Source organism: Triturus cristatus, chromosome 2_2 (genome assembly GCF_964204655.1).
Source record: "Triturus cristatus chromosome 2_2, aTriCri1.1, whole genome shotgun sequence".
NCBI classification, from domain to species: domain Eukaryota; kingdom Metazoa; phylum Chordata; class Amphibia; order Caudata; family Salamandridae; genus Triturus; species Triturus cristatus.
In genome coordinates this window covers 449,332,707-449,352,063 of record NC_140582.1, presented here as the reverse complement: position 1 = coordinate 449,352,063, position 19,357 = coordinate 449,332,707, and positions in this window count along the sequence as shown.

The window sequence follows — 19,357 nt, the reverse complement described above, 5'->3', positions numbered from 1 at the left end:
ATCACATGTCAGATAACAGGCATTGGGCAAACCATTGAACCACCCATGAAACACACAACAGAGTCACAGGAACAGATGCTGTCTGGTATCTTAAGCATAGCTGACTGCAGAGACACAGTGCCCTAGTGACACCAGCAACAGACTGTAGGGGCCACACCTGTGGAACAGATGAGTAGGGTGCATCACACAATTGAGGGACCTGAGTATTGGACTACACGACCTACGTAATGTGGAAGTGTGACCAGGCCAAAAGACTGCAATTAGCATGTCAGACATAGTACACATATTAGGCATGGATTTACCCCCTTCTTGCTGCTGTCTGGCCTTCAGCTGCCTATCCAGGTCCGGGAAGACCACCGCCAGAATCCGGAGCATGTGGGGGGTCAGGGTCCGGTGTCCACCCCTCCTGAGTGGAGGTGACAGCTTTAGGTGTACTCTAGTTATCTTCCGGGTCCAGCCCCGAAGGTCCTGCCACCTCTTCTGGCAGTTGCGGATCCAGCGCTTGTAGACCCCCACCTAACGAACTGCCCGGCCGATGGTCAGCCATATCTCCTGTTTCTGGTGGGCATCAACCTGTGAGGATGAAAAAGTTAGAAGTACATTAACACACATGCCCCATATTTGTTCTGCACACATTTGGATATACATGTCATCATCACAAAGGGTAATGAGTTACACAGGTAGTGCAACCATGGGGAAGGACAAATCACCTGCATGTCTGACATGTTAACAATGCCTGGGAAGTTTAAGCTTGCACTAATGCACTAAAGCAGCAGAACACCTGTTCATTACGTGTACCTACACACTTTGGGTGATAAAAGTAGTCAGTGAGAATTCTTGCCACTGGTGTACACACTGCTAGTACTGCTAGTCAGACAACATGCACAATTAGGAAGGCAGTGGACTGCACACTCACCTGCTCCCCTGGTTTCCCATACAGCTTGCTGTACTGTGGAAGGAGCCCGTCCAGCAGGGCTTGGTTCTCCTCCTCAGTGAAGGCTGGGGCCCTCTCCAGAGTACGTGCCATAGCAGGAGCCAGAGGATGCAGAGACAGCAGCAGTGGTAGCAGGGATGTGGTCCAGGAGCATGTAGTGCAGGCAAGTGAGCTCCCTGGGGGCCAGCCAGCCTTATATCTGTGCTGCAGAGGCAGAATCTGTGCCATGTGTCCCAAGTGATAGGTCCAACACGGTTGCATTGTATGAATCTGGCCAATCCATGGAAATGTACGACTCGTACACGCCTTCCGCATCGTTCAAATCTTCACCTTCATGAAACACTAGTAATTGCAACATTGTTGTAGGCATCCAACTGAATTTCCAGCGCATAACTCGTACAAGTTTTGAATCCACATCCGTCTCCATGACAGTCCAGAGCCAATGGGTGCATCCGGCTCGGTCAACTGACTGTACAACGCGTATTTTGAAAATACACATGCACCTGTCTCCATACGATTCAATGGCCAAGGCGTACGCCTGTCTTGGACCATGCCTGCCCGACGCGTATGCATGATAGTCACCCGTGTCGGACCTCATTGCAGTCAATGGCAAAACATACGCACGGCTCGGTCATGAACCGTGCAATGTGTACGCATTGTAACCCGCGTCGGACCTCATTGCAGTCAATGGCAAAGCGTACGCCCGGCTCGGTCATGAACCGTGCAATGCGTACACATTGTCACCCGCGTTGGACCTCATTGGTGTGACTATTCGACTGATTCAACACACAATTACTTGCCAGGGACACATGTGCACACCTACCACACTACAGCATTGGCTACACAGTGTCCCATGGCATGTAAGGCTGCATTCCCTGTGTGTTGGGGGGGTCACATTTGGTTTGTTGGGTGGCACGTTTGTTCACCCACTCCCAGGCTGTGCACGTGTACATGGGGGCAGAATCCTTTGTGTGTTATGCACATTACCACTGTGATGTGCAAATGTACAGTAGTGGGCATGAGTCACGGACACAGTTTCATGTTGGATATGTTTAGGACATGTCACATACACCCTGAGTCCTGGGGGTGATGGCATGTACGTCACAGTGAGACCTGTAGCCACAATTCTGATGTGCACCCACAGTCTGTGTGCATGTTGTGTCTCAGATGTGTCTGATCAAATGTGCCCAATGGGAGACAGTCTCCACATCCATGTGGTATATGCATATACCTTGATGGTGTGTGTGTCTAAGAGACGTACATGTAGGGCCTGCAGGGACAACAGTGGCCGCTACCTGTGGGACTCACGCTTGCCTTGTGGTGTGTACGTGATATGCCATGTCCATGGCAGTGTTGATGTGGCAATACAGGGACCCTGGGTATCTGCATGGCAAAGTTCTGTGATGCCTGGGAGACATCAGGCCTCACTTGTCACTGTGGTGTGTGTTTGTAACGTCACAGCAGTACATAGGTCGGGTGACACAGCCAGATGATTGGTCATTGCACTACATGAGATGTGAGGTGATGGTCATGTAGGTGACATATGTGTCCATGCCCAACAGCACACACCTCAGTACATTGTGTAATGTCATGATCTATCATGTGATATTGAGCCTGGTCATGGCCACATGGGTGGATGAACCAACAATTTTCCTTTGTTCATCTCTGTTCTGCAGGGCACCAGCTGTCCATCGACCGTTCCCAGACCTTGCAACCATGCAGGAACGCGACTGCATCCGACGGTACCGCTTCACAAGGCCACTGATTGAGGAGTTGACGGAGCATTTGGTGCCACATCTGCTACCTGGCCGGACATACCCTACAGCACTGACCCCAGAGGTGAAGGTGATGGCAGCCCTGCACTTCTTTGCTACTGGTACCTTCCAGTACACTGTGGCTACAGCAGGTGGTATGCCGCAAACTATGTTTAGTCGTGTGCTACGCGATGTCTTGGAGGGAATGTTGCATTTCCTTGACCTGTACATCAAGTTCCCTAGCCCAGCTGAACTCCCTGAAACAAAGGATGCCTTTTATACACTGGGGAGGATGCCAAACGTCATCGGATCTATTGATGGGACACATGTGACCCTGATACCACCACAGGCACATGAGCAGGCATACCGTAACAGGAAACATTTCCAATCGATCAATGCTCTGGTGGTATGTCTTTCAGACATGTGTATCACACATGTGTGTGCACGGTTCCCTGGTTCTGCGCACGATGCCTACATAATGAGGAGTAGTCGCATTGCAACGCTGATGTCACAGATGCCAGCTCAGCATGCCTGGCTTGTCGGTGTGTACTGACTGTTTATCATTGTGTGTGTTTGCCAATGTTGTATTCAACACTCCTACAAAACTCAGCTACTTGTTCATTTTTGTGTGTGTAGGTGACTCCGGATACCTCAACATGTCATGGTTGCTGACAACCCTCAGGAACCCTGTGACACCTGCCGAGATGCGCTACAATGAGGTACATGGTCAGAGCATGAGGGTGATTGAGCGGACATTCGGCCTCCTGAAAAGCCGCTTTCGCTGCTTGGACAAAACCGGAGGAGCCCTCCTATATGAACCTGCAAAGGTGTGCAAAATAATCCTTGTATGCTGCATGCTATACTACATGGCAGTGTGGAAGAAGGTGCCTCTCATCCGGGATGACGATGACGATGACCAACCTCCGGTACCTGTGGAGGATCCCGGCCTGGGCCAAGATGTCAGTGATGATGAGGATGAGGGTGACGTCCGCTCACAGCTCATCAACAACTTCTTCACCTGAACATGAGTTTCCAGGGTTGTTATGTCAATATATGGAGTTAGCCTGGAATGTGTTGTGGCTGCTCTGTTGCCTGTGTGCCACTTGACTGGATGCGTGCAGTGATGTGTCCATTCAGGTGGTGTGTACTCCACAATCGGGTAGTACTGCTAACTTGTTTTTGTGTAGGTTTCTTGTGACATGTTTTGTGCATGTGTATTGCATTTCTCTCCTGTTCTGCTGTGCTTTTGACTGTGTCTTGTGTCTGTCCTTCACAGGGTAATTTGCCTGTTGTTTGTTCAACACTGACCCCCAACACCCAGAATCCGACACCAGTGTGGGAGTAGTCAATTGACATCAAGTGATGTGCCACACACCCCTGGACTACAATTCTCAGACACTCTGTGACCGTGTGTCCACTGTAACGTACAATTGCCTTGCAACTATTTTTGAATAAACATGTTGCTGATGTGTAATGAACCTGTGCTATGCTTTGTTAGGTGCGTTGTCTGTCTTCCCACATCTGACTGTCATTTGCTTACCTCACCTGTGGACTTGTTACCACTGACTGTGGATAGGTGTTGTGGTTGTGCATACCTATGTGTTTCAGGTCAACATCATTGTGTGTGATGAGTAACATGGCCATGGTGAGTACGTGTTGTGTTGCCATAGTGGTGTGTCTCCCTCACATGTGTCACATCACCATGACTCACCCAACGTTGGTCACATTGTTGCAGTATTTGGCATGCACTGTGTTGTGTAGCAGATCGACATCTCCATGACACATGACAATTTGGAATCACAACAGAGGCAAGTATTGTGTACTGGTGATTTTATTTTCGGACATGTGTGAGGAAAGTGCACAGGATGGTGGGTGCTGTACATTGGTTTTGGAATCCAAAGTTCACATTAGAGTTGGAAGTGCTGGTAGATGAAATGTCGAGAGTAAAGTCAACAGTCATCTGCTACATTGGCCCAACATGAACCCTCCATGTCATGTGGGCGAGTTGTGTTCGATTGAACAAGGTGAACAGGTTGCGCACAAAGAACATTGTCCAGAACAGGTATAGAGGCCCTGGGGGATGTGCTGGGACAGCTGCCTCTCACATGTCCTTCTTCGGACGACCCCTCTTCTTCCTGGGGGGGGATCCTCAGGTGCAGGCCTTTGCGGTGCAGGGGACTCTCCGCCAGAGTCCTCCTCCCTCCCTGTGGTGCTGGCAGATGGTGTTGCAACATATGTTGTGGCCACACAGGAAGGTGTGGACAGGTTTGTGTTGATCTGGCGGAGGCATTGGAGTATGTCCCGATGCACCACAGTAAGGGCATCCCACTTGGCCTCAATGCGGGCATGGTGGGCAGCCTGCTCCTGTTGCATGTCCTTGAGGATCCCCAATACCTGGCCAAATCCTCCGGTGTTATCCTGGTACGCATCTATGATGCGTGCCAGTTGGGGGGTCATCATGCAGTCCAGACCCCTCTGCAAGGCGCGCCCTCTGCCTCCCACCCCTCCCAGCACCCCTATCCACACGTGCAGGACCAGTGGCGGGACGCACAGATGACACTGGGACCCCTTGGGTGGTGTTGCTGGTGGTATTTGCTGTAGTTTCCGGGGGGTCCTGTGTCCCTGTGCTGTGGGTGTTCAGTGGCCTTGGTCTGTCCGTGTTGGCGGGGGTGCCCTGTCGGTTTCCAGATGCTGGAGGCGTGGGTACAGGGGGTGCAGATGTTGATGCTTCTGGTGCTGCATGATGACTCATACCGGAGGGGCCAGGTTGGTCGTCGTCATCCGAAGAGGACAGAGACTGAGTCAAGCCAGAGAGCTCAGTGTCCACTAGAGTCTGGGCCTGGGAATCCTCTTCATTTGGTGCTGGGTCCCCAGCACCACCTGTGTTTGAAAGAGACACACAATGTGAGTTATGTTTCTACAGGCATCAATGGTTCACAAACATGACATGTTCTACTTTTCGAACAGATGCCTGCCTGTACACTGCTTTTTTCCAGCTTGTCACGGACAGAGTTTGATATTGTTGTTGCCCATTTCCCAGCAGGGCCTTGTGCTCCCCACAACAGAGCCCAGTGTCAGACATCTTGTCAGTCCCTTCCCACTCCCTGTGAGGCAAGCATGGTTCAGTGTATGCTTGCTGAGCCATGTGGGTGGGTGTAGATTGTCTGTGACTGCGACTCCCACCATACTCTTGGCTACACCCCCCTTCCCAGCATGCCCATACTTCCTCCCTCTTGACTCTGCTTCCCTGTGAGGGGGTGTGACAGCAATGGCAAGATGGCTGACTGTGAAGAACTGGTGTTTGTTGTTGCCCATTTCCCAGCAGGGCCTTGTGCTCCCCACAACAGAGCCCAGTGTCAGACATCTTGTCAGTCCCTTCCCACTCCCTCTGAGGTGAGCATGGTTCAGTGTATGCTTGCTGGGCCATGTGGGTGGGTGTAGATTGTCTGTGACTGCTACTCCCATCATACTCTTGGCTACACCCCCCTTCCCAGCATGCCCATACTTCCTCCCTCTTGACTCTGCTTCCCTGTGAGAGTGTGTGACAGCAATGGCAAGATGGCTGACTGTGAAATCCTGGTGTTTGTTTGGCTACAAGTCCAAAGAGAGCCCCTGTGCTTCACACAGCAGCACCTAGTACGGGGTATCTTTTGATGATATTTCACAGAGGTGTGGGTCAATGCATTCTACCCGGTGAGTTGTGTGGAGTTTGTGTTGATGGGGGTGTGTCTCCACATGCTGGTAAGTATGGTCAGAGCTGTCAGTCCTCCTTCCCACCCGGCCAGATATCCCACCATGAAACATGCTTCCATTGGAGGGCGTGCAAGTTGTCTTTCAGGATGTCAGTCAGTGGTTTCCTGCTTCTGATTTGCGCACATACCCTTCCAGGGTCTTGTGCTCCCCACAGCAGGACCCAGTGTCAGCCATCTTGTCAGTGATTTTACACTCCCTGTGATGTGGGCATATTTCAGAGAGGTCTTGATGGGCCAATCAGGAGGGGGAGCATTATCTGTGACTACAAACCCCATCATGCTTTTGGATACACTCACTTCACCTGCAGCCCCACTATTCCTTCCTGTCAGTCAGCTGCACTGTGAGGTAGTGTGTTTGTGGTGGCAAACTGTCTGGCAGTGTCGATTTAGCTTTGTGCCACTGGCTTGCCCTATTTGTTTGTAGGTTGGTGTATGTCATGCCACAGTTCCAAGTCCACTATGAGATGGCAGGTATTGTGTTTGTCTGACTGGCATACCCATCTTGGGATGATTATCTATTGGTTACTGTAGCTTTGCTTGCGGTGCATGGTTTCACTGTCCCCTTGCCACACAATCTTGGGTATGTTGTTTGTGTACTCACCAGGCTCTGGTATGTCTGTTAGCCCATGGACGATCTCTGGTGGTAGGATGTCCCGCACCTTCTCCTCCCAGGTCCTGAAGTAGACTGGTTTGGCTGGAGGGCCACCGCCAGGGCACTGACTCAGGGCGTGATCTTTTTTGATGAGTTTCTGACCCTACTGCACACGTCATACCACCGGTTCTGGATATCGTCCTTTGTGCGCCTTGCTGGTGCTTGAGCGTTCACCTTGTCCACATTCCTTGCCCACATCTTGGTTTTCTGTGACATGGGGGTCCTTTGGACCAATGTACCAAACAAATGTGGCTCTACTCTGATGATCTGGTCTACCAGCACTTCTAACTCACTATCTGTGAACTTTGGATTCTTCTTTGGGGGCATGGTGATGGGTGGGGGTGGTGTGGGATGTGTGTGTGAGGGTGCAAGTAGGCGTGGGTTGGTGTTGGTTTTGCTGGCTGTATGTGTGTGTGCTTTTGGATGAGGTGCTGATGGTGTGTGAGTTGTGTGATGGGTGAGTTGTGAGTGTGTCTGTGGTTGCTGTGTAATGGTGTTTGCTGCTGGCTGTGTCTGCTGTTTGGTAGTGATTGTAGTCCTTTATATATTTGGAGTTGTGGGTGTGTCTTTGTCCCAGGTTTTTTTATGTGATATTTATTGGCTTTGTCATTGCTTGTTTGGTCCTTTTTTTGTCTTTTTTCCTTTGGGTTTTGTAGGCATGAAGGAGACGTTCATCTGACGGAAACGGACGCTGATGTTGACTCGTGCGGGCTTCTCCACTTCGTTCACGCTGCCTATCTTCTGTGTTTCATATGCGTCGGTCGCGGAGATCTCTATTTCTTGTGGGCCCGGTTTTCTGTGTGTGTCGGTCATGCGGCTTGGTCTCCGTGCGAGTCGCTCTGGGTTTACACGCATTGCATTGTACTGCGTGGATCGGACATCACGGGTACGGGTCGGTCGGGTTCATTCCGGGTTCGTGTCGGACAGTGAAAATCGCGTCAGTTTTCCGGCCGGTTCACTATTTTCCCTATGGCTCGGTCGTACGGCTTGTATTCCGTACGTGTCGGTTGTAATTCACACGCGTTGCATCGTACTGCACGGGTCGTACGGCGCTGGTCCGTGTCGGTCGGTATCCGGGTCGGGTCCGTGTCGTTCGGTACGATTTGCGACTGGAATCGGAATCGGCCCCTTAGTGTTAGAACTGGGGGTCTCTAGTTGGCTGAGTAGGTACCTTAGTCCAAATAGGGACCCTTGCTTCTAGTCAGGGAAAGGAGGGAAAATTCCCATAAAGGAAGTCAGGGCAGGACAAAAAAGAATCAGGTAGGGAAAAGTTAGCATCTCAGAAGGTCGGTCAAAGAGTCTTCTAAAGGGTCAGGAACAAGTGTTAGCCTAAGCCACACTTAAGCAAGAATCAAAAAGTGGAAGCATTGAGGTCTAATCCTCTCAATGTCCAGTCAGATAGTGAGGAATCAGGGAAGGTGTCTGCAAGGATTCTGCATGAGCGATCTTTTGGGGCAAAAGGTAGAAAGGGATCCGCAAAACCCTCTGTGAAGCATCTGCTAGAAATTTGTAAGGAATCAGTCTGTAAGTCCAGGAGGGACAGTATATTAAAATGTGCAAAATCAACTAGGCTACTCCGCCTTGATCCCAACTTCAGGGGCCCATTGTCCTCGTCAAATCCCAAAGTTGCAGACTGCAACATCGCTGGATTCTTCTGCACTGGACAGGGGAACGACACCTCTTTCTCAGACACACGTAGGTTGCAACAATTACTCAATGGGCCTTTCATTTGATGCGCTGTTTCTCCATATACCTTAATCAATGTCTTTTTCTCAGGCTCTTTCCCCTGTCTCTAGTACAGTAACATATCTGTTCTAAACTAGCAATGCATGTGAATACCTACAATAAATGTCATGTTAGCAGAAAATGGAAAACACTATTTTAGGAAATGCAGCATGGTGAAATACAGGAAATACTGTTAAGTCAAGTTGGACATTTATTCAGCCATGCACATTTAATCTGCATGTGCACATCTAAACATAAATTAATATACATGTTTAACATGTTTATGAATTCACACTAGGTGTAACATACAGTAAATCTTAAAATAATCAGTGTAGGTATGGCTCATACCCACGATTTAAATGTATATACATATAACATTAATGCACACATTACATAAACCATATAGTTTCCAATAAGATCACATTCTACATATATGAGGTTGGTTTTAATCACAGTTTCAACGCATTATGCTTTAATCACATGTTAAAGCACACATTTAAGAAAGTTAGGTTTCTTCTTTAGAGTAGGCACATTCGTTATTAAACGAGGATGCTTTTATCTCAATCAAACATCCTAATCGGCATGGTTGGACATATACTTATGAGTACATACTCTAATTCTACAATAAATGCACTCTTTAATAGTAATGTTGAGTAAAATATCTTCATTAATCATTGAATCAAGTGAGAAAGGTTCTAAGTGCACAGTCTTGTCATGTATCTGTAGACATTTTCCATCATACTTTGTGATGTGTAAAGAGTGGGCAACTTTGCGCTGCACCAATCCCCCTTCAGGTGGCGAATCAAGTCATCACATCAATGTCTTATGAGATAGACAGATTACAATTTGGTTATTTTCATCAGCTTTCTTCTGGAATTATACTGAAATTTCATTTCATCATAGTATTTGCTTTGTCTATCCTCCAGTTCCATTTCTGTTCTCTTCACTCCCTTTCTCACTTGAGCACGTTTGTATATCTTAACGATTGCAATCAAGAATAATCCACAAAGAACAATTATCACTAAGTGTTAGAACTGGGGGTCTCTAGTTGGCTGAGGTAGGTACCTTAGTCCAAATAGGAACATTTGCTTCTAGTCAGGGAAAAGAGGGACACACTTAGATAACCCCTGCTCTCCCTCCGGTAGCTTGATGCGAGCAGCCAGGCTTATCTCCAAGGCAATGTGTAAAGTATTTGCAACCACACTCCCAGTAACACAGTGATAACACCACAAATGGACACCACACTGATTTAGGAAAATAGCGGTATCTTTATCAAGAAGAAATACGATGAGACCAATCGATAAAAATATCCCACATATGCGTATTCGTAATATTAAACTGGGCCGGTTATTAGGCCAACAATCACTTGTAGGTTCTTGCGGTATTAATGAGCAATACACGATGATCTAATGCAGTCCTAATGCAATGCTATGCAGTTCGTAATGCAGTTCGTAATGTAGAAATAAAACAGTCCTTAATGCAAATACTAATGCGGTTCGTAAAGCAAGTAACAATGCAGTTTGTAATGCAAGTACTAGTGCGGATCGTAAAAACAAGTTATAATGCAGTTCGTAATGCAAGTACTAATGCAGATCGTAAAAGCAATTCGGCACTGATCGCGGTGCTAATGAAGGTCTCTATGCCACTCTTGGCTGACTTGCGGTCAGCGACTGCCAAAATCTGCTCCCAATACTGTTATGAAGGAAACAAAGTGCAGCTCCACAATCCCACCCCGGTACTGCCACTCCTCGGCGAGTACGGGCCGCGATACTGACTTGAGCGGAGGCTCGCGCTGCAAAGATTGGAAAGGCCGAGAGCGGTCTCTTGTAGAGGGCGACACACGCACGCTCGCTGAGTTTTACTTGGAGGGGTGCAGTCTCTCTCTCCTCTCCTCGCGGCTTGGGTGTCACACTGTGCGGCTTCGGGTTGGCGGCGGCTGCTCCTCGCAGTGAGAGTCGGGCTACCAGGCGACGGCCTCGCAGCTGATCGGCTCCCGGCGCGACTCCATTGATATTGGGCAAAGGACCTCGGACCCACGATGGTGAAGGTTCACAGGTCTCTCCTTGGCAAAGGCAGGCTTGGGCCGGCAGCGGGGATTTCTCACAGCTCCCCCTTGGGACGATGGTCCGGGCCGATGGCGATAACGATCACAGCACTTCTGCTTACGCTGTCGATCGAAGCAGAGCGCAAGACTGCTCTGAGGCACACAGTCATGGGGCAATTCTCATGAATCTCTCAGGCTGCAAAAATCACACGCACACAGCGTCGCTGAGACACACTTGAAAACTTTGATGCTCCTGAGTTTCCACAACAGGGAGTCAGCTCCTCTCGGGCCTTTGGAGACACGTTACTTCAGGACACAGCACACAGCAAAGTCCTTTCAAGCAGGGGGATACAGCACACAGCAAAGTCCCTTTTCCTCCCCTTAGTCAAATCAGCAAACTGCAGGCCAGCCCCAGAACACACAGCAAGGGCAGGCCTTCTCATCAGTCTCTTCAGCTGTTCTTCTTTAGCAGAGGTTCCTCTTGATCATGAAGTAGTTTCAATCCTTTTTCAGGCTTGAGTTCAGTGTTGAGTTCAGGGGTTTCAGCTCTCACATTTATACCCCTAAATGCCTTTGAATTCTTTGTATTCAGGGGGCTCTGAGCACGGTCCAAACCAGTTCTGGGTGTCTTACTGTCAGTGCACACCTTCTTTCTTTGATAGTGAGGTTCTGGGCCACAGACACTCTGCAGGAGGTGGAGCCATTCTTTTGTGGCAGCAGCACAGCCCTCTTCGCATCAAAGGGGCTACTCCTCCCACCGGACCAAATGCAGGCCAGCCTGTTGCTGTCTCACCTACTCTTCCCTGGTGTCAGGACACCTCCCCAGACCCTGTCACATCCAAACCCAGACAGTCACTACACAACCAGGCAGAGGCACACAGGATGGTCTGGACAAGAAACCAGCCACTTCTAAAAGAATGGTTTCTAAACACACAATTTAAAAACCATCTTCACAAAAAGATGTGTTATTACATTCTGGGTTCAGGCACACTATGCCTATGGGAAGATAGCTGGAAACATGTGACACATCATTCCACATTCTGTATTATGGGCAAGATGGCCTTGCAACAGTGAAAAACTAATTTGGCAGTATTTCACTGCCAGGACATGGTACACACCTCAGTACATGTCCTACCTTTCACATACACTGCACCCTACCCAGGGGGTTACCTTGGGCCTACTATAGGGGTGTCTGATGTGCATAAAAAGGGAAGGGTATGGCCTGGCAAGTGGGTGCACTTGTCAGGACAACAAGGCAGTTAACAAACTGCGTTCAGGCACTGCAGTGGCAGGCCTGAGACCTCTTTTTAGGGCTACTTGTGTGGGTGGCACAATTAGTGCTGCAGGCCCACTAGTACCATTTGCATTACCAGCCTTGGCACACAGAGTGCACTTTACTAGGGACTTTATTAGTAAGACAAACATACCAGTTATGGACAACCAATTATCATAACACTTTATACAGGGAGCACTTGCACTTTGACACTGATCAGCAGTGGCAAAGTGCCCAAAGCATCTACGTTGGCAACACAATGTCAGAAAAAGGTCTAGGAGGAAGGCAAAAAGTTTAAGGAACTTTAGCCAAAAAGGGCCAAGTCCAAAACAACCCCCTCCCAGCCTAAAGCCAGGGTAGGCCAATCAACTACATTGATGGTCTCCCCTGCTTGGGGCGATAGAACCCGTACACGGGCCCGCCACTGCAGAGACACCCTCCCGTTCTATGCCTTCCTGACCCCAGGGGGTTTCCTCGGTTACAACTTCCTGGGCCAATGAAGCTACTCCACTGATACTTCCTGGCAGTCTGGGGCCCTCTAGGGGTACTTGTCCCTTGCCAACTCCCACCTGGAGTGGTACCCCTGGAAGACCCAGCGGCCAGGGCACTGTTTACAGTTATTCTGCCCTTCAGGTTAGAGGCGGGGTTACCCTGGTGACTTCTAGGGGACCCAGCCCTTCTGGCTGGGCCCTGACCCACGGGTTTTCCTACTGGGGAACACATCCCCCTCTCAACCTTCCATCTAGACTTTTGGACCTGCCACTTAGGAATGGCACCAACAAACTTCAAGACCGTGGGAGCTCTGGTTACAGATGCCCCACGACCTCCTGACGCTAGGTGTTCTACCTCGCACAGCTGGCAAGTAGGCTCTAGACCTCCAACTGGGTGCTCTCCTAAGGAACCCTCCAGTCTCTGGGGTGGGGCAGTGGACCCCCGGGGATGCTGCTCACACTCCCTCCCTCTCCTTTGAGACAGGGTTCTAGCCTGCATGCCCCCCCACTACTCTGGGACCTGACTGCACCACTCTGCCCTTTTTCCCTCCCATGGGACCAGAAGATCTCTGAGTCACTGCTGGAATTCCCCCTTAGTGCCTCTTCAAACCCTCTGTCCCTTAACCAAAGGTCTGTCTCTGGTGCAAGCTACTGGGAATCAAAGAGCTTGCACTCTAACAGGTGTTGGCCAACTCTGGAAAATAATTACTGAGCAAATTGAGCAATCCCTTAAAATCATTCGCCAGGCTAACCATCACCCAATGCACAGGAGTATTCATTCACACCCTCACCCCAAGGACTGGATTCCAGTTTCTTGAAGTTCCTGAATTTCTGCCTGTACTGTTCAGGAGTGAGCCCATACTTCAGGCATAAAGCCTCCTTCATGTTGGCGTGGGTCAGGGTTCCCACCCTCTCTAAAGGTGGTAAAACATCCCTCCCAGAAGCCTCAAAGTGTTTCCACAGGCCCTCCCCCCAAGGCTTCTCAGGCACCTCATTCATCCTCGCATAAATAACATCACCCCTTTCGTAGTCTCGCACTAAGGGGTTCATTAGGATGGCGGGCGGATCGCCCCCGCCGGGCCGGCGGTTGTCACCACTAGCCTGGCGGGGGCGATCCGCCAGCCATCCACACTTCAAAGACCGCCCGCCATATTAGGATGGCTGCGGGGTCCGCGGCGGACGGAAAGACCATCCGCCGCTTTTTCGACCGGGTGGAAAACATGCATAATATGGTGGTGGTGTCGGCAAGACACCGCCTTCAATATTATGATGATAGCGGAAAGCAGCCCAGAAAAGGCATGCGGTCTTCGTTGTTGGGGGCCCATAGCGGACCACCAGGGTGTTGGGAGGGTGCACATGTGGGGTACCTATGGTACCCCCCTGCATTGGCATGGACAAAGTGGCAGGCACCGTGCGGTGCCTGTCACCTTGTGCATGTCAATGCACAATGTGTATTCCCAGCATTATGGCGGGCGGTGCAGTGAGCTCCGCCTGCCACAATGACGGGAATGGGGGATGCCACCGCCACAGTGGTGGTGGCATCCTAATTGCAGATGCAGGACCCCCGCACCCCTGGCGGACGGTCCCGCATTCCGTTGCGGTGGCAGGCAGACTTTGTCCACCCGCCATCGTAATAGGCCCCTAAGTCTTTGGGAATGTACACCTTACCCGCTGGCACAGGCTGTGCACTGGCGCCATTCAAACTGGACTCCACCTGTTTAGCCTTAATGTCCAGTTTCCTCATGCTTAACTCATGAGCTAAGAGAATCTTATTCTCTTCCAAGGCGAGAGCGTTCTTGCTCTCCTCTGCTCGCTTTTCACTTTCAATGAGCAGCTTTTTCTCCTCTGCTTGAGCCTTAAGTTTTAAAACCTCCAACTCATGCTCTTTACCCTTTGGTTTTCCTCCAGCTCCTCTGGGGAAAAGCTCCTCCCTGAATGGTTACTACCAGCCCCTGAGGCCGGTCCTCCCACCAGCAAATCCTGTGGACCTAATCAATTCCCCGGGTCACCCTCATCCACCTCAGGATCACCTGTCTCCTGAGCCTCTTTGGCTTCCCACCAGGCCCTCAAGGCCATTAGCAGCTCCTCCTTCTTGGCGCTAATTTTCATGGGACATCCCAAAGCTCTGCAGAATTGCCTCAATTGATCAACCTTGTAGGTAAGCAATGCCTCAATGTCGAATTCCAATTCTGCAGCCTCACTGGCTACTGGACTCCTTTGAGACATGATGTGTGGCTTAAAAGTCGCTCAAAAAAATAGAACCAAAAATCAAAAAACACAATATGTGGTTGCGTCGTTGTCTGCGCTAAAACTAGTGATGTACACCAGTCACTGTGAGTCAACTGCAAATACAAGTTCAAATCCCAACCGCTGACCACCAATGTTAGAACTGGGGGTCTCTAGTTGGCTATGGTAGGTACCTTAGTCCAAATAGGGACCCTTGCTTCTACTCAGGGAAAGGAGGGACACACTCTTAGGTAACCCTTGCTCACCCTCCGGTAGCTTGGCAGGAGCAGTCAGGCTTATCTCCAAGGCAATGTGTAAAGTATTTGCAACCACACTCCCAGTGACACAGTGATAACACCACAAATGGACACTACACTGATTTAGGAAAATAGCGGTATCTTTATCAAGAAGCAATACGATGGGACCAAACGATTAAAATATCCAGCATATGCGTATACGTAATATTTCACTGGGCTGGTTATTAGGCCAACAATCACATGTAGGTTCTTGCGATATAAATGAGCAGTTCTCGATGATCTAATACAGTCCCAATACAATGCTATGCAGTTCGTAATGCAGTTTGTAATGTAGAAATAAGACAGTCCTTAATGCAAGTACTAATGCGGTTCGTAAAGCAAGTAATAATGCTGCAATATATTACTTGCTTTACGAACCGCATTAGTACTTGCATTAAGGACTGTCTTCTTTCTACATTACGAACTGCATAGCATTGAATTAGGACTGCATTAGATCATCCTGAACTGCTCATTAATACCGCAAGAACCTACAAGTGATTGTTGGCCTAATAACCAGCCCAGTGAAATATTACGAATAAGCATATGCTGGATATTTTTTTATTTTATTTATTTTTCATTTTATTTATTGAAGTTTGAGATGAGCATGTACATTGTACAGGGATAGCATCAATGAGCATGTACACATCAAAGAAACAATACAACAACGCATGGCAAATGGCATGTATATCAAATAAATGTCATGTGATTGTATGTGCAATGGACAATAGATTATCATGCTTGTTATTATATACACCATAGAGTTAACGGTCAGCATTATCTGGGGGCTCATCGGTTAATACATTTCGTAAATATTGTAATAGTGGTTTGCATATATCAGTGGGACGTGATGAGGAAGGGAGTTCCTCTGCATAAAACATTAACCGGTATCGGCAGCTCGCTAAGTCCTGAAGCCATCGTGCAGTTGTTGACAGCGCTGTGCTCTCCCACGTCATTGACACTTGCCTTTTGGCCATTAATAAAGCCACTTTCACCAATTTGCCCACAACACCCTTCACAGAAGGCACCAATCCCAGCAACCAAACATGTGGGGAACATTGCAATTGTATATCCACCATTTTGGATAATATTTGAATCACCCCCACCCAGAACTGGGCAACCCTGGGGCATTCCCATGACAAGTGCCAAAAGTCAGCGTCTGCTGCTCCGCACCGCTTACAGAAGTCGTTGTCTCGGAGCCCATATTTAAATAACCTACTGGGAGTATAGTACACTTGATGTAGGTACTTGTAATGTATGATACGGAGATTACCGTTCGAGGTTAGGGCTCCCTTGAGATGGCAACAGTATTCCCAGTCTGGTAGTGTCAAGGGAGGGTCCAGACGAGCATTCCATGCCTCTAAACTTCGGTTGTGGGGCTGTGGCCTCTCCTCCCTAGCAGCGCGATATAGTTTGGTGAGAAGGTGGCGTCGCGTTGGGCTAGTAAGCAGGGTGTGGAGAGTTTGCAGTGGTGCGGGTTCCGCCGGGAAGGTGTGGTAATGAGTTTGTAGCGCTTTCTTTAGTCTGTGGAAGAGGAACATGAATAGTGATGTTTTGTTCTGTATGTAACTAAGATTGTCATTTGATAAAAAAATGCCCTCTGGAAACAGGTCATGCATTTTAACTATTCCTACTTGACGAAAGGTGCGCTTGGCTACCGTCTCATGCGTTACCAACAAATCCAAATGGAACGCAATAGGCAAGAGAGGGGAGTACAATGGCAGTTTACCGACCATGCGACCCAGTGCCTGCCAGGCCCTTATAGTGGCGTCAACTGTGTTGATTTCTGTGCGGGGGGTCTACCTCTTAACGTGCATTAGCATGGACCCTACAGGGACAGGGTGGGCGTCTCCGTCCTCTATAGCTACGTGCGGAATGAATTCATGAGCGCCGATCCAGTAGTGCGCATATTGCATATGCGCTTATAGATAATACAAATATAAGTCAGGTACGCTAAAGCCCCCGTGTTTGTAGTCCATAATAAGCTTATACCAAGAGACCCGGGCCTGTTTTCCCCCCAGACAAGCTTAAGGAGCAAAGTACGCACAGTATTAAAAAATGCTGGGTGAGCGGAATCGCAATGTTGCTAAAAAGATATAGAAATTGTGGCAATATTACCATTTTAATTAACGCAATACGGTCAGCCAGGGACAGTGGAAGTCTCACCCAGTTGTCCACCTGCCACTCCAATTTAGCGCACCCAGGGCCGTAATTTTCACGTATCACCATTTCAGGGTCTCTGTGTACCCATACCCCCAAGTATTTCACGGGGTCCAAAGACCACTCAAGTGGATATTCCAAGTCGTGAGGTGTGGTGCACTCCGTGAGTGGTACTATCACCGATTTGGACCAGTTTATCTGTAGGCCAGAGAACAAACTAAAGCGGATAAATTCCCGCAGTACTGGTGCCAAGAAAGTGCGGGGTTTCCGTATAAATAGCAACATGTCATCTGCATACATGGAGATGCTGACTGGGCGGTGTGCAAAACGAAGAGCTGCAGCTCGATGGCGCAGCCGGATGATGCAGGCCAGAGGTTCAAGAGTCAGTGCAAAAAGAAGAGGCGACAGGGGACATCCCTGACGCGTTCCCCTGGTAATGCCGATAGGGTCTGATGTGCTACCTTCTACATGAACACGCGCCGTGGGGTTAGTATACAGCAGTGTTATCCAATGCATATACATAGGTGGGAAGCCCATACGACGCTGTATGTAAAACAAGTAACTCCACTTGGAGTCAAATGCTTTGGTGGCATCAAGCATAACAGCTGCTGCCTGCGACCCGGGATCAAGTATGTGAAAAGTAGCGAAGAGAGCACGCAAGTTGTGAGATGTAGAGCGAGTGGGAATAAACCCAGACTGGTCTGGGAGGACCAAGCCCTGCATTAACGGTTGGAGCCTAGTGGATAATATTTTAGCCAATATCTTGGCGTCAGTATTTATAAGTGAGAGCGGCTGGTGTGAGTCGCAGCTGTGAGGTGGTTTGTCCTTCTTGAGTAAAGTGATGATCAGAGCTTCTCGTAGTGTGGGCGGCAGTTCGCCAGAGTCATAGGCCTCAGTGTACATTTCTAATATGTGGGGTGTTAGCTCCTCCAAGTACTCTTTATAGAATTCGCTAGGGAAGCCATCGGGGCCCGGGGCTTTATTATTCGGGAGAGATTTAATGGCTGTGTGCACTTCCTCTTCTGTGATCGGCTGACTGAGAAACTCCCTCTGTCCATACGATAAACAGGTTATGGCAATGTCAGAGAAATATGCATCCATGTCATCAGTACCAGTCACCTCCTGCGTAGTGTACAAAGATTTGTATGTGAGTCTGAATTGTTCCAAGATCTCTTGGGTGGTTTAGTGGTCATGGCCGGTGGCATCGGTGATCTTGGAAATAACGTGTTGGGTCATGGGATCCTTGATCCTGCGAGCTAGGTGCCGTCCCGGTCGCCCACCCTCCCCAAACACGTGGGCAACATGTCGCCGAGAAATATATTTAACCTCCCTTCCAGCTAGTTCAGTGTACTCCATCGTGACCTCTTTAATGGATGCTAATGTTTGGGGCAAAACCTCATAGTCCCGCTCAAGCTCATGTAACGTGTTTTCAAGTTTACTAAGCTGTCCCCACAAGTCCTGTAGGATACCAGTGGAAGTGGTGATGCATGTGCCCCGGATAGTGGCCTTGAAGGCCTCCCCGAGGGTCAGTGCATTGTCCACCGAACCCTTATTATCTGTAAAATATTGTGTGCGAGGCAACCCAGTTGCTTTGTAGACCCATCCTCCCGCCGTCGCGCTCAGTAGCCAGTAGTCTAGACCAGACCAACTATTGTGCGCCATAGAAATATGTGTGCCCTCTTATACCTCCGCATTCCGCTGCCTCCAGACGTCTATTAGACCCAGCTCAGACATTCCGTCATTTATAACCTGGGCCGCCCTAGGTGAATGACCACCTCTGCCACATGCCTTGTCCCGGCTAGGATCTAGATGAGTGTTGAGATCACCTCCCCACAATATCACAGCATCTGGCCAGATGCGCAATATGGAGATTACGCGTTCGAAAAACTCCGGGTCATCTATATTTGGGCCATATGTGTTCACTATGGTGATTAAAGTGCCCGCTAGCTTCCCATGTACTATAGCGTCACGCTCGGCATCATCAGTACAGGTTTGGAGCATGGTGAAGGGCATATGCTTCTTAACTAACATGAGAACACCTCGTGAGTAGGAG